The 15,896-nt window shown below is 31.5% G+C and overlaps 2 long non-coding RNA genes across 2 annotated transcripts; one reads left to right on the top strand and one right to left on the bottom strand.

The window, feature by feature from the left end:
• Positions 1 to 5,787: 5,787 nt before the first annotated feature.
• LOC145316659 (uncharacterized) lies at positions 5,788 to 6,982 on the top strand. Its single transcript, XR_013878642.1, has 2 exons — positions 5,788 to 5,907; positions 6,833 to 6,982. It is a non-coding gene; the product is annotated as an uncharacterized LOC145316659 (long non-coding RNA).
• A 2,418-nt stretch (positions 6,983 to 9,400) lies between these two features.
• LOC145316658 (uncharacterized) lies at positions 9,401 to 12,146 on the bottom strand. The gene is made up of 3 exons (XR_013878641.1): positions 12,072 to 12,146; positions 11,434 to 11,513; positions 9,401 to 10,796 (listed from the first exon to the last, which is right to left on the bottom strand). It is a non-coding gene; the product is annotated as an uncharacterized LOC145316658 (long non-coding RNA).
• Positions 12,147 to 15,896: the final 3,750 nt, after the last annotated feature.

Raw genomic sequence — 15,896 nt, 5'->3', positions numbered from 1 at the left:
ACAACATTCCCATCATTAAGGAGCACAATTGACTATAAAACATCATTTGCGGTCGGACCGATTTTTAGCAGGTTTTAGGCTATTTTTATAAATTTCACATTTTTCTCCATATCTTCAGTGTTTATGGTCCGATTTTCAAAATTTTTTCAGTTACAGATATCAAAATTAAATTTCCTGTCGTTTAAGGAAACAGTCACGAAGGCCAGGCTGCCTTTTTAGCAGGTTTTAGGCTATTTTTATATTTTTCACATTTTTCTCCATATCAGGTTTTAGGCTATTTATAAATATATTTAACACTTTTTTCCATATATTCAGTGTATATGGTCCGATTTTCCAAATTTTTAAAGATTTTAAGGATTTAAAAATTAAATTTTTTGTCGTTTTAAGAAAACAACCATGGCGGCCAGACTGCCTTTTATCAGGTTTTTGGCTATTTTTATATGTTTTACATATTTCCCAAGATCTTTGTTTATTTTGATCCAATTTTCAAACTTTTATGGGATATCAGTATCAAAATAATTTTTTCCATTGTTATGAGCATCTTTAATATAATTTACTTTGACCATCGTCATCATTCAAAATAAAACAAGGTTTCATATTTATTTTATCCAATAAATCTATTCTTGAATTTAGTAAAAACCTTTTAAATCTACCTGTACGTATTCCCATCTACGATTTTTTGTGCTTCGCTACTTATGGATGTTGTCATCCTTGTTTAAAATGATAATATCCTTTTTTTTTGTGTCGAACAATAAATAACCTACTTAGAAGATTTAGATTACACTTTTATCAGACTGTTTATAAAGAAATATTGCACTTTTATTATTTAAAAAGAAGGTGTCCTAACTTTTTTGATTTTTATTTAACCCATTCGTGCCGAGCGCCACTTTTATGGACGTATCAAGCTGAAAATTTTAGGGAAGCTTTATTCCAATTTTTTTTTGCTCTAGTGGCGTCCACAGGAAAGTTGCAAATAAACCCGGTTCGGCGCGAGTAAAGAAACCCGCCCGGCGGTTTCCTCCGGTATTAAAACCCGTTTTTTTTATTAAATAACCGGTTTTTTGGCCCAAAAATTAAAAATGTAAATTTTGAACATCCAAAGTGAGTTGTAGAGTAGCTAATACTATGATACAATCCGTAATTGAAAACTACATAACCTCATGTAATTTATAGAGCTACAAGTAAGATACGAAACGATTTATATCACATTTAGTGTTTAGGCTATAGGTGCCAACCTTTTCGGTTAAAAAGCCCATTTGCTAGGAGTTTTAAAACTTTCTGATAATAACTGTATTAATAATAATGGGAGGGATATTGATAATGTAATTTTTGAACGTCCAAAGTGAATTATAGAGTAGCAACTATTCTATTACTATCAGTAATTGACAAATATATAAACAAGGATGACAACATCCATAAGTAGCGAAGCATAAAAAATCGTCGATGGGAATACGTATAGGTAGATTTAAAAGGTTTTTACTAAAATCAAGAATAGATTTATTGAATAAAATAAACATGGAACCTTGTTTTATTTTGCATGATGACGATTGTCAAAGTAAATTATATTTAAGATGCTCATAACAATGGGAAAAATTATTTTGATACTGATATCCCATATAAGTTTGAAAATTGCATCAAAATAAACAAAGATATGGGGAAATATGTAAAACATATAAAAATAGCCAAAAACCTGATAAAAGGCAGTCTGGCCGTCATGGTTGTTTTATTAAAACGACAAAAAAATTAATTTTTAAATCCTTAACTTAAAAAATTTGGAAAATCGGACCATATACACTGAAGATATGGAAAAAAGTGTTAAAAATATAAAAATAGCCTAAAACCTGCCAAAAAGGCAGTCTGGCCGTCATGGTTATTTTGTTTAAAAGACGGGAAATTTAATTTTGATATCTATAACTGAAAAATTTTGAAAATCGGACTATAAACACTGAAGATATGGAGAAAAATGTTAAATATATAAAAAAACAGCCTAAAACCTGCTAAAGAGGCAGTCTGGCCGTCAAGATTGTTTTCTTTAAAAGACGGGAAATTTAATTTTGATATCTATAACTGAAAAAATTTTGAAAATCGGACCATAAACACTAAAGATATGGAGAAAAATGTGAAAAATATAAAAATAGCCTAAAACCTGCTAAAAAGGCAGTCTGGCCTTCATGGTTGTTCCTTTAAACGACGGGAAATTTAATTTTGATATCTGTAACTGAAAAAATTTTGAAAATCGGACCATAAACACTGAAGATATGGAGAAAAATGTGAAGAATATAAAAATAGCCTAAAACCTGCTAAAAATCGGTCCGAACTCCAATGATGTTTTATAGTCAATTGTGCTCCTTAATGATGGGAATGTTGTCAAAAAATTTCAGCATTCTATCATTTCTAGGAGCTGAGTAAATCCCATTTCCCCCATAGCGTTACGGACTGACTGACGGACTGACTGACGGACGGACGGACAAAGTGAATTATAGAGTAGCTTTGCTACTAAAAAAATGTAACTAACTATCTATCTATTGTATTATCATTGAGGACCAACATCAATTTATCATCCATTGTCTTATCCCTATAGATCTGTCTATCTATCTATCTATCCAACCTTTTATTTATCTATCTATCAATTGTATTATCATTGTGAATCTATATCAATTTATCGTCCATTGTCTTATCCCTATAGATCTGTCTATCTATCTATCTATCCATCCTTTTATTTATCCATCTATCTATTGTATTATCATTGAGGACCAACATCAATTTATCGTCCATTGTCTTATCCCTATAGATCTGTCTATCTATCTATCTATCCATCCTTTTATTTATCTATCTATCAATTGTATTATCATTGGGAATCTATATCAATTTATCGTCCATAGTCTTATCCCTATAGATCTGTCTATCTATCTATCTATCCATCCTTTTATTTATCTATCTATCAATTGTATTATCATTGGGAATCTATATCAATTTATCGTCCATAGTCTTATCCCTATAGATCTGTCTATCTATCTATCTATCCAACCTTTTATTTATCTATCTATCAATTGTATTATCATTGGGAATCTATATCAATTTATCGTCCATTGTCTTATCCCTATAGATCTGTCTATCTATCTATTTATCCATTCTTTTATTTATCTATCTCTCTATCTATTATCTATCTATCATTTGTATTATCATTGAGGACCAACATCAATTTATCGTCCATTGTCTTATCCCTATAGATCTGTCTATCTATCTATCTATCCATCCTTTTATTTATCTATCTATCTATTGTATTATCATTGAGGACCAACATAATTTTATCGTCCATTGTCTTATCCCTATAGATCTGTCTATCTATCTATCTATCCATCCTTTTATTTATCTATCTATCTATTGTATTATCATTGAGGACCAACATCATTTTATCGTCCATTGTCTTATCCCTATAGATCTGTCTATCTATCTATCTATCTATCTATCCATCCTTTTATTTATCTATCTATCAATTGTATTATCATTGGGATATAATGAAATTTTTACATTTGAAGAGAATAATAAATGATAAAAAATATCTAATTGTTAAAGAGGTTGAGCCGGGTATCTTTACTCGTGCCGAGCCGGGCGATAAAACTGGCGGGTATCTTTACTCGCGCCGAGCTGGAGCTATATAGAACGAAAAAAAACGATAAAAAAAATCAGCAACTTTACTACATAAACCAAAAAGTTAGGCGGGGTATTTTGAAATCACCTCGTTTTTCTTGGTTTTTAAATTTTGTTGAGCTATACCGGCAAACGGAAGTAAGCAAAACTGGCTGCTCCAGGGGGAAATGAAAACCAGGGTAGTAGAGGGGGGATTCATACTGAGAATGATGCAATTAAGAAACTGGGAACCGTTTTTTTTTATTTTCTGTAACCGGGCGATAAAAACTGGTTCGTCACTAATGGGTTAAAACAGCTAGTTGGTGTTTTTAGTAATAAGTAGATGTAAAATGGTCCATAGATTTTGCAATCGGTGTTTTTTGAAGACCTCATATTTTTGAAGTAATTTAATTTTTTTATTAAATTAAATCGGTTTTAAGGTACTAAAACACAACAAAAAAGAAAAAATTGCCATTGTGAATAAAAATAGTAAGATCTTTAATTTGAAACAGTACTTTTTAAATTCTGTTGAGTGATTATTGAAAAAATCTATTTTTTTGAACCTTGGTAAACAAAAACTTTAAACTTAAATATATCCCTATACAGACATAAAAAATAATTAAAGGTGGGCATGAGATGGGCCAACTGAAGTTAATTGGTTACTAATAAATAAACCTGTTTTTAGCTTTGTTATTGTATTGATTTTAAATAAAAAATATTGCTTATTTTATCAATTTCTAAGTAACTATACATTAGTTACAGGCAATGATTATGTTAAAAGTAGGTTACACACTATTAGGGAAAAAAGAGAACTATGTCAAAAAGGTTAGTTTTATCTATAGACGGAGAAAAAGACAATTAATTGCACCTTTATATACTCTAGAAATTTTTTCCCTATAATCTTGGATATTGTAAAAATCAGCGGTTAAAGGGCGAATATAGGTTCGATATGATATGAGCTTATATCAAAGGTGCAATTCCATAGATTATAAATAACTTAAAGATATTGACATATTTAACTGTATAAGTCCGTATATAGCCAAAAACCGGGCCGATTCATGGATATAATCACGTCATTTCGCGTAACCATTGTGGTTCCCTAAGAAATCCAAACACCATTGCATCACACCAGGATGCTGCGAATGTTGTATCTAAATACTAATGTTAAATTCTCGTCCCAATAAAGACAAAAGGATTTGGCGATGGGTTGTGTTCAATTTCTTTCTAGACAATATTCCCCAACAAGAATATTCAAAAATAATACTGATTTAAAAAAAAAAGTCTTGACAGGAGAAAATTTAAGATTTAATGTCTTCAAATACGCATTTTAAAGAATTACGTCATTGGTAATTTTCAGCAGACAAAAACAATTAACATATGTTTTTTATTTACATTTTTAAATCAATGAATTCCTTTCCTTCCAAGTTCAACGCAAAATGTATGATGTGTGTGTTTGTGTTTATATGTGTCTGACTCTGAAAGCCGAATTAGAATTTTATTGTTTACGTAAGTGCTAGCAAAATATTTATTGCGACAACTGTAAGGAAAAATTAAGAAAAAACTACAAAGGTACGTGCGATTTTTAGCGGTTTTTATTTATAAGCAAAAATATAAAAAAAATAGGTGGGGGGGGGGGGGCATTACCAACCATTTTTAATTTTAAATTCGGGGGATGAGAGTTAAACTTCTGTAGTAATTTTATAATTTTTTGCTTCGCTAATTTATATAATTTCCAGTATGGCTTCGAAACGATATCATCCAAAAAACTTTCCACGAATATTAAAATAAAGATCATTGGCCCCTCTGGGCTAACATAACTTGTTTTAACCAAATGATTTTTCATTTGTATATCCGCAGAAAGCTGTTTATAATAAGATGGGATAATAGTTGTTTATAGCATCGTATTATAAACATCTTGGTACGAATTTTAAAAGGTACAATTATTAAAGATTAAAAACTATTTTATGTAGCCTCCTACCCTATAACCTAACCTATTTTTTTTTAAATTTTCGTTCTCGGGGTGGAGTGGGTGGGGTGGAGGGGGAATACCAAAATTTTTAAAATGTCTTTATTTTCTATGACTACTGTACATCTGCTATAAAATTTCATCCTTATTATTGCTGCGCTTCTTATGGACCTAATCACCCTTATTATCAGGAAGATTGTAATGATGTAAGAGGAGGTTCATTGGAAAGACAAGTCTGTGCTGAAGCTCGCCATGCAGGTGCTGGAAATTGAGAAGAATGGTTACCATGGATCCATGTCATCCTTGTCAAGGTATGTACAGTGGATGAGACAATGAAAAAACGCAGCTTTAGATTCTACCCAGTACCCGGTATAATTTAATCCCTTAATTTATTTTTTTAAAGTCTTTTCTCGTATTCATTCGAATCCGGTGGATAGGAACCAGTTCTCATCCATACGAAAAAACTATGTCTAGCATCGTATTATATCCAGCTTTCTACGAATATATAAATGTACAATCATAAGATTAGAACCAGTTTTTTTAGACCGTGCCTTCGGCACCTCGGGGCTAAAAAACTGGTTTAAATCTTATAATTGTACATTCTATATCCGCGGAAAGCCGTTTATAATGCGATGATGAAAGAAATAACTATTCTCGTATTCATTTGAATCCGGTGGATAGGAACCGGTTCTCATCCATACGAAAAAAACTATGTCTATCATTGTATTGTATCCAGCTTTCTACGAATATAAAAATGTACAATTATAAGATTAAAACAAGTTTTTTTTTTTAGCCCCGAGGTGCATTCTATATCCGCGGAAAGCCGTTTATAATACGCTGAAAGAAATAACTATTAAAATATTGCTAGAATCTGGAATCTGGAAACCGTCAAAAAATAAGAATCCGGAATCCGCGGGGAATCTGTTCTATTTTTGGACAGATTCTTACAAGAATCCGAATCCGGTCCAAAATTCTTAACCAAACAGGGGTAAGAGGTCCGACTTTTGTTGGGTTAAAAGACAGCTTTCCGTGGATAGTAATATAAAGAAAAAAACATAAAATCTTTTGCATTTTCAATGCATTGTTCCAAAGGCCCGCCCATAGTTATTAGTTATTTAAGGCCTCTAAGAATCAGCGAGTAGCTTTGAAAGTATAAATATTTTTCTGTTGATATAATCGATCCCAGGACCATTTTACTGTAAAATGCACCACTGCCATTACATTTATTTTGTTTAGATTGAGATGTTGCGAAGACAAGCTGTGACGTTACGTTAGCCAATCCTTGCCATCTCTAGTCTCTTCATACATCATTATATTCAATCTGCATTAAACAATTATAAATATGTATTTGCAATAAAATAATAATATAATACTAAGCTTGCTCTATTTATATGTGTCTACTCTATTACTAATGGTATGAAAGTCCACCTTTTCTTTTAGTTTCACTGATATTAGACAGAAACCAGTATCTCTGAACCAAATCTTGCTACTGAAGTGCATGATTAGGCCAAACGTCCTACAGACAACCAACCCTTTTATTGCACGACCTTTGAGAAGTATTTAGTGCATGGTAATGAGTTGCGCCTGTTTTGGGCAAGACATTCCCCATTCTCTAACTATTTATGTTGCACACCTGACATAGCACCAGTAGGAACCATTTTTACGTCTTTAGTTATGACATGGTGTCCGGCTGAGATTCAAACCTATCACCTTCCTGACAACAAGCGAATGCAACACATGTTACGCAACAGTTGCGTGTTTTGATTATACAAAAACTTTGTTTACAGCATTATACCTTGATCATTATTCTAAAAACCAGTCCAGAATGTATCAAGAAGAAACAACCACACTATGATAAAAAGTGTTCCTTTCCCTTAAATTATGTCTTGACCACCTTCCCTAATTAGTAAAAAAGAGGGTCTGTTTGTAATAACCAAAAGGTCTGATTTAAATTTACAGAGATTCTTGGGTGAAACCAATTTGAACACATGACCAAGTAAAGTTGGTCTCACAATTAATAATAAAATGTAGTTTTTAGGTATATAACGTATTTATCATTTTCAAGCAACATAACATTAATGTTTTTTTCCTAATTGAGGCTCATCTATTTTAAGCCGGTTGGTCCATCTGTAACAAATTCCTTTGATAGAAAAGGGGACTGTACACAAATGAGATTCACATTCTAAAAGAGAAAAGCTTTATTATTGAAAATCTTGGACAGACATATGGACAAAGAAAATGAAAATCAGTAAAAGTAATATGGAGTAGCTTTGCATTTAATTAGTGTGATTGATGTTCTTAAGTAATCTTTTATTAAATACTCTAAGCATTAATTTTCACAATGTTTCACACTTCATTGCACTTCATGGAACTACCCCTTTAATATAAGCTTTATTCTTTATTTCATTTTATAGTTTCAGATATTAAAATTGAGAGGCTTTTTGTGTAGACCTGTAAGTGCATGTATAGGAATGAGAAACAAACATGTAAAGAAAAAGTGGTGCTTTATCTAAAACTAGCGGCACTTTAAATGTTTTTTTTATATTTAAAATATGGCTATTTTGCGTTTGACGTTTATTTTTCGTTGAACTCTCTTTCTAAAATCGAGAAATTTAAAAAAAAATTTAATTTCTCTAGGGAGGGTGGTGGTACCCTCCCCGAAAATAGTTATAAACTTTCCCTGGACATATGAGAATCTACCCTGTTAAGGAGAACCCGATCAGTTCAGCGGTTAGCGAGAACCTTCGGTACAACATCTAATAACATACAAACATCCTGTTACTTTATTATAAGGATTAAGTTTTACCTCTGAAACTCTCCCTTCCCTTATATTCGTTTACTTTTACAACAATCTTTGGCGAAATCAAGCATAACAAACACCCATGGCCAATTTAAGGAGAAAAATGTAAATTTTTCGGTTGATTGATATGAACAAGCATGTTCAAGGGGGGGGGGGGGGGGGACTTTTGACACATTTGTGTAAACCTGGCACCTAGGCTTTATCTTTGGACTGAGAGGATAGAGTATTAATGATAAAATCATTCTTATATGATGAATTTCACGAAGTTTTAAGATTTTTTGGAGCTCCAGGCCTCCAGGTGGTCTCTGTACAGGTAAAAATGAAAAAAAAATTTGTTAAAGATACAAATCAACTTATAAAACAAAATATACATCTTTTTTCTTCTAATATGTGAATAATATTAAAAAAGATGGATATTTTGTTTTATAAGTTGACCTGTAACTTAAAAAAATTTTTTTTTTTTTCTTTTTTACCTGTACAGAGACCACCTGGAGGTCTAGAGCTCCGGAACCTGGAGGCCTATCCAAAAAATCTTAAAACTTCGTGAAATTCATCATATAAGAATGATTTTATCACTAATAACCTATCCTCTCAGTTCAAAGATAAAGCCTAGGTGCCAGGTTTACGCAAATGTGTCAAAACTTCCCCCCCCCCCTTATTTAAGATATCAAAAATGATAATTTTTAATAAGGTGATAGGTTTGAATATCGAATTAAAGATGTTAAAATAGTTCTCACTGCTGTACTGTATCAGGTGGGAGACACAGCAAATAAAAAAGCAGTCCTACCGTAATGGATGTATTAGTTAGTTATGTTCCTTTATGATAGGAATGTTAACAGAAATGAGAATTTTCAGCAGTCTATCTTTAAGCAGGAGCCGAAAAATCACGTTTTCTAAAAAAACTTTCATATGGACAGACTGACATTTCAAATTTTAGAGTAGCTACGCTATTACGAAGAACACTTCCTCCCTTTAAGTAAAATAAGACACACCAACTACAAAAGTTTTAAAATGTTTAGCATTTATTAGTTAATTTAATACCATAACATAACAATAACAAATATCATGTGTACTAAAGTTTTAATTTGACAAAAATATTATAAAAGTATAACAATCTAAAAGGCAAATTGCTTCGCCCCTAGATGCATATTCATCACATTTAAAGAAGGGGAGGGTCAGGTTTGTCAATCACCATAAATCATTTTTGAAGGAAACAAAAATTTTGCGGAGAATATTTATTCTTGAACCCAGCAATCTGTTGTTGGGTGGTGGCAAAATTCTCAATATAGAAAGAACAAGGATGACAACATCTATAAAAGCTAAGCTCTGAAACCGTAGAACAAAAGGTCATTGACTCATGTAGAGAGTCAGTACTGAATAATTAAAATATAAATGGATAAGAGTCGAAGCAAAATTATAAGTAAAGGGGGGGGGGGGTGTGGTGACTCATCACACGACAAACCAGCAATTTTATTTTGGGTGCTACTCCCTTAGTTTAGAGAATTGGGTAAAATTTTTTTGGTTGTGTCACTAATTACCCCAAGTTTTGGTATCCCGCCGTTATCCACCGCCAAAAAAATAACATTGATTCCAAATTGCCTAATTTGGCAAGAAATGCCATAAAAAATTTTTTTGGGTTGTGGCGGAAAATGGCGGCGAAAGGCAGGAGTGGTGGTCAGACCGCCGTTTTTTTTTTAAAGATACCATAACTTGGGGTAATAAGTGACACAACCAAAAAGATTTTACCCAAATATCTCTAAAACTAAGGGAACTTAGCACCCAAAATAAAATTGCTGGTATGTCGTGTGACGAGTCACCACATCCCCCCCCCCTTTGTTGAAAAATTGCTTGATGCAGGATAATGTTTAAGGACATACTTACATTTTAAGGACTTGATTATAGAGTTGCTTTGCTTATAATATTGTACTTTATTGTCCAAGGAATCAGTAAACCAATAGTCAGATCAATTGGATAATTACTAATTAGGTCAAATAAAATTTTTTTGTTAAAAAAGTGAAAAAATTAACATGTTGAAAATGGACTTATGGACATTCTGGTAACGATTAAAGAGTTGCTACGCTTTTTAAATTCTACCTAAGGGCTAAAGGGATCAACCATACAAAATTTTAAATCGATAGGACAATTATAACTTGCCTAAATTAACGAAAAAGCTATCCGTCACGGACGGACAGACCAACCCTAATTATAGAAAAGCTTTGTTTTTAAAAAAACCTGTGGAGTGAGAATTTCTACCCTAATTTTACTATTTTTATCTTTATACAAAAGTAACAGGATCTGTGTCTGTATGTTTGTCTGCTAGGATCTCGTAAACTTCTTTACCAATTATAGTTCAACTTTCAGTGACACTGTTGCAAGAAATAGTCTGTCTTCATGGTATTCCTGAAAAATATAAAATTCTTCATAATAAAAAAATGCACGTTTTTTTTTAAAGGGGTTGATACCCGCCTTAAACCAAAATTGAGTGAAGTATAATACAGGCAACATGGTGGTGTTAGTTTATTGTCAGAGGGGTGGATTCACCTTCCTATATGTCCAACCTCTCCCACACATACTAAAGAGTCAAATTAGCACCAATTAATTTTCAAAATTATCTCTAATTCTTGAAATTACAAGCAAAAATATTTTTTTCCTTCTTCCATAAATTGAAGTGAAAGTAACGTTTTTCTATAGTGAGGCTTTACTATACACATGATCTGATTGTACATTCGGACGTAACACCTAGCTATTTTTGCTAATTTAGGATGGTTAACATTGTGCTATTGATTTTAAACTTTTTTAAAACATAGCAAATCTAATATTGATAACAAAAAATCCTAGGTTAATTTTAGAGCAATGATTGCTAGAACAAAAAGGTACTATATTTAAAGCAAAGCATCTCTTCAATCAAGTCCTAAAATTTAAATATGTCCTATAACATAATCCTGTTGTGTATTTACACAGTTTTGCTAGTTATTGGTATCCTGCCAGTCAAAGTCAGAGAAATTTATTCATCTCTTATTAAAAGTAAGAAGTATACCTGAGATTATATTATTCCAAGTTAATATTCTTGGTAATTTGCAAAGGTGGTATTTAAATACATCAGCATCGACATGTAACCTTTAAAAAAAATTATTTTTTTATTACAATAAACTGTTTCCAGGGTATATTTTCAACCGGCGAAACTTAAAAGTTAAGCACATATTGTAATATGGAAACTAAATCTTTAAATGAAATAGTAAAATAAACAAGTATGAAAACATCCATAAGTAGAGAAGGACAAACATATTAAAAGATTTCAACTAATAACAAAATAAGTTCACCAAAATTATACCATAGCAAGAAAAAAAGGGACAGTATATATTAAAATCAAAAGAATATCATGAAATCTTTAAAAAATAAGGTTTATGTCTGTGAAAAGACTATAATTGCATGTCATAAATCTTCACTGAAAATTTCAGCTGTCTATCAATCACAAGACCTTTAAAAAACCTTATAATTCATGACCAATAGACAGAAAGGCAAAAAAATGACTAGATGTGCCTTTGTCATACATAGGAATAGCTGTATATCTTCATTAGCAGCCGAGAAAATCAAATTTACCCCATTATGTCTTAGACGAACATAGTGAATTATAGAGTAGCTTCGCTACTAAAAAAAATCCTCCCTTATTATTACCTGTATTTATATGTAAATTGTTGAACTTTATTTTTAAGGTTTTTTAGACTTCAACAACTTGAAACATTTTCACCTGAAATTAAAAAAAAATATTCTTTAATTAAGTTTTAAATACTTCGAAGTCTAAGCCAACTTCAATATCTGAATAATATTTAAAGTAAACATCTTTTCAGTGGCGTGCAGAGCATTTGTCGTTCATTTTAAACCAAAATCGAGCAGTGGGTGTTTTACTGACAAGAGGATGAAAATGCTGGAAAAAATATTAAGTTGGGAAAATATACTGAAACAAGGATGACAACATCCATAAAAGCGAAGCACTGAAACGGTAGGAAAAACGGACATTTACACCTGTATAGTGTCGGAACTAAATAATCAATAAATATAAATGTATTAGATTCGAAGCAAAATTGTAAGTAAATTTGTTGAAAAACTGCTTGATAGAGGTTAATGATTATGGACATACTTACATTTTAGGACTTGATTATAGAGTTGCTTCGCTTATAACATTATACTTTGTTGTCCCAGGAATCAATATACCAAAAATCAGATCAATCGGATGATTAGATCACATAAAAATTTGTTGTTAAAAAAGTAAAAAAAAATCTACATGTTTAAAATGGACGTACGGACATTCTGGTAATGCTTATAGAGTTGCTATGCTTTCTAAATCGTACCTTAATACTATAGGAATCTCCATGTAAAGTTTGAAATTGATATGACAATTTTAACATGCCTAAATTAACGAAAAGAGCCATCTGTCTGTAACGGACGTACGGACGTATGGACGGACGGACTGACCCTAATTATAAAAAAGCTTCGCTTTTAAAAAGTATAAGCATAAGATTAGAACAAAATTATCAAAAGTGCAAGAACGACGATACAAATATCTAAGGTATTGGGGGAGGGGGGGGGTATGAGGAGTAGCAAGAAATTAGATGAATTAGACAGGGAGAAGGTTAATCAAATAAGAAAAAGGGGATGTTGAAGTGGTAAAGCTCCTTACACCACAATACCTGTAAAATTAATTGCAACTTCAAAATGAGGTAAATAGAAATATGAAGTTAATAAAAACAAGGCTATTATTCCAAACGAAATAATGAAAGCATAACAGCAGTATATTTACAATACAATATACAATAATAAAGAATAAATAATTTTCAAAATAACTGTTGAATATCCTGCCGCAACCAGTTGTTATGAAATACTACGTTACAGAGAGTCGCTATGGTTTGTTTGTTATTGAAATCAGCTGACATATACGCACAGGGGTAAATAATTGCATTAAAAATACGTTTAGTAATGAATATTTATCCAAGTTTTTACGCGGTGGAATGTGTGACGTGTCTATGACGTCACACCTCTTGACGATTTTTTGTTATTTGATTATTTACATATAAAATTAACCGAATTAATATTTTTATGATCTTAAAAGATGCATGCAAATGTATTAAGTAAATGAACATAAGAAAAATAGTCAAAAAAAGTCTTGTAAAGGGCTAAAATAAACGATTTTGTTGGCAATCTCATTTCTTATATGTTGAAGCAAACCAGAAAATTGAAAATTCTACTTAAGGATTTTTTTGAATTTTTAAATTTGGCATAGATATTCTAAAAGTATGTAATGGCACCTTTCATATAAGCTCATATCATATCCAACCTATATTCGCCCTTTAAGGTTTGATAATTTGATGACAAATTTTTTCCTTCACAGTCCCTTTAAATCCACCTACAAATTCGTACCATAAAAGCTACTCTACTCTTAATTCAACTTAATGCAATGCAATGTAAAATTTTATTTTATTACCTAGAAGTTTTCGCTTTACTGGAAATATTTTTTTCATGTTGGCAATATAATTTTTAATATTAATATTAAAGGCTAAGTTACTCTACAATGACAATCTATAGTTTGTCCTTCAAAGTCTAGTATATTCTGCCTATCAAATATAAAGACGAATTAAATATCTTTAATTTCTAATAATGAAGTTACTCTTCTGTCTGTCTGCCTGTAAGGATAGCCTGGCTTAATCATTATTAAACTGTTTTTAACCTTTTTTGAAATGTATATCAACAAGGATGACAACATCCATATGTAGCGAAGCACAAAAAATCGTGGATTTAAAGTTTATTTATTTAAATCAAAAAAAGATTTATTGGTAAAAATAAACACGAATTCTTGTTTTATTTTGTATGATAACGACAGTTAAAGTAAATTACATGCTAGATGCGCATAACAATGGGAAAAAATATTATTATACTGTCATCGTAAAAAAGTTTGGAAATCGGACCAAAAATACCAAAGATGTGGGGAAGTATGTAAAACATATAAAATAGCCCAAAACCTGCTAAAAGGCAGTCTGATCGCCATTGTTTCTTTTCTTAAAGTGCCAGGAAATTTAATTTTAATGAAAAACTGTGAAAAATATAAAAATAGCCAAAACCTGCAAAAAGGCTGTCTGACTGTCATTACTGTTTTCTTCAAACGACTGGAAATTTAATTTTGATATCTGTAACTGAAAAAATTTTGAAAATCGGACCATAGACACCAAAGATATGGGGGAAAATGTGGAAAATATAAAAATAGCCAAAAACCTGCTGAAAAGCGGTCCTAACGCCTTGAATGTTTTATAATTAATTGTGCTTCTTAATTATGGAAAGTTGTCTATTGATAGGTATAAAAGATAAGACCAAAAAAATGGTCACAGGATAAAAAGAATGGATCACATGAAGCAATTGAGTTAAGAAAATTTAAAATAAAATCTTAACTACATAATGAGTTTAATTGCTTTGTCCATTGCATGACGATGAGAGAGCCAGAGTTGGCTGTGAGCAGTCCCTTGGTCTCTAGGAAGGCTGTAAATTTCAGCTCAGCCTTAGCTCTCTCTTTTCTGGCTCGTGGTTTTATTTGAAGGGCTCCCAGAAAAAAAAATTGGCACAGGATTTGTTTAGATTGATTGTCAGGTGGACGCTGTCGACAAGAGATCTGCCGTTAAAAGTGTTATGGCCAATTATGCTTTGGAGGTCAAGAAATTCCGTACCTTCTGGCAGATTTAAGCAGTTTTGTAGGTATACCATGGAGATAAACTGGTTGTACTTGTCCAAGTTGGAGTGTGCTTATTTATGAAGCAAAAGCTGAGAATTTTACCCTAAAATAAAAAAGTAATTATCTATAAAAACTTTCTCAATTTATAGTAAAAACAAGGATGACAACATCTATAAGTAGCGAAGCTAGAAAATTTTGAATGAATATCGGGAAAAATTTACTATAGAGCACACGGTTAGTTTTTTATTAAATGAATAAGTTAGGGTACAATGTTTGGCACTTTCGATATAAGTAAATGATAATAACAAAGCCACAGAATACGATAATACCTTCAGAAAAATCGATGAAAATAGTTTTCATACTAAATTTTGGTTTTTTATATTTTTTTCCAAAATGTCATGACAGAATATGCAAAATGTCGTCTTAGTTTTTTGAAAGGATTAATCTTCTCTGAAATCTAAATTATCAAAATATTTTTTTTGGTAAATGATTATACGATATATATGTAAAACATTTTATCAGAAAGAAATATTTAAAATTGTGAAGTAGAAACCTGAATAATTTTTCTTGTGGAAATAGTTTTCTGCAAATGTTGATAAACATATGTCTGCTAGCATTAAGATGTTTGTACTGCCAATACACGTTGGGTTTTATTTAAAGAATTTCTTTAAAATGTTTTTTTTTTACATTGTATACCAATAACGCAATATTTGCTATCAGAAAACCCCCGACTAAGACTCGCCTACGACCCGATCTTTTAGGATTGCTTTGTAATTTACATTTTT

This window comes from Acartia tonsa, chromosome 4 (genome assembly GCF_053477335.1).
Source record: "Acartia tonsa isolate MP-2025a chromosome 4, ASM5347733v1, whole genome shotgun sequence".
Classification (NCBI taxonomy): Eukaryota; Metazoa; Arthropoda; class Copepoda; order Calanoida; family Acartiidae; genus Acartia; species Acartia tonsa.
This window is presented reverse-complemented; position numbering and strand designations above follow the sequence as displayed.